We start from the raw sequence: 786 nt of genomic DNA on the forward strand, positions 1-786 counted from the left end.
AACACAAAAACACACACAGATGAAGTTATCATTTCTACCTCATCTGCAGTTATTGATGCAGTTACAAAGTATCATTGATGTTTGGAAGCATACAGTACCAGTGTTGAGTGAATATGATGTTGGTACATACAAATACTATAGTCATACACAGCTAATAGTGATTGCATGGAATGGAACTCACCTGTTTGATGATTCTGTGAGTGGGAGATTCTCTTTCTGAAGTTCTTGAGATCTACAGTAAATAGCGGTACCTTGGTTCCTCTCTCTTACCTCTCTGAACTGCAGACAAGGTCTGAATCATCAGTCTGCAAAGAAGGAGTAGTCCCTCTCTCAATCGCTCTTCTCGTTTTCTCTCTCCATCGCCTAACTCTTCTTTTTTTCTCACACCTCTCTTTTTTTCTCTGTCTCTCTCTCTGCTCTCTTTTTCCATATCTTCTCTCATTCTTCTCTCACTCTATATCTGTGTTGTACATGTATGTCTCTCTGTCTGTGATATTATTGACTGTTTCTTTTCTGCGTTTATAAGGGGAAGCTCTCAATGCATTCACACACACACAGCCTCTCTTTTACGGTTCCTATCAAGGGCCTGACACGTCAAATAATGTCCCCCCGGCCAAATAGTGTCCCTCTCTACGTCACAATGGGATTCGATGAGTTCTAACTTCTGTTGCGCAAAAGACGGTGATTTTGACGGTGACAACCGGCTACCTGCTGCTCCAGGGGACCGAAACGTCTCGAAAGAGAACACTATTTATTTACTATATATTTGTCTTCATATTGTAGCAG

At 41.3% G+C, this 786-nt stretch overlaps 1 protein-coding gene across 1 annotated transcript in view; it reads right to left on the reverse strand.

Moving 5' to 3' along the window:
• The window catches only part of LOC112071514 (lysophosphatidic acid receptor 6-like), a 16,582-nt gene extending 16,313 nt beyond the window's left edge, over positions 1 to 269 (reverse strand). Inside the window, exon 1 of the mRNA XM_024138961.2 lies at positions 182 to 269. The gene's annotated coding sequence lies outside the window, so the exon portion shown is untranslated. The remainder of the gene's footprint in view (positions 1 to 181) is intronic.
• Between the last annotated feature and the right edge of the window lie 517 nt (positions 270 to 786).

The sequence above is a fragment of the Salvelinus sp. IW2-2015 genome, unplaced genomic scaffold (assembly GCF_002910315.2).
Source record: "Salvelinus sp. IW2-2015 unplaced genomic scaffold, ASM291031v2 Un_scaffold1627, whole genome shotgun sequence".
NCBI lineage: Eukaryota > Metazoa > Chordata > Actinopteri > Salmoniformes > Salmonidae > Salvelinus > Salvelinus sp. IW2-2015.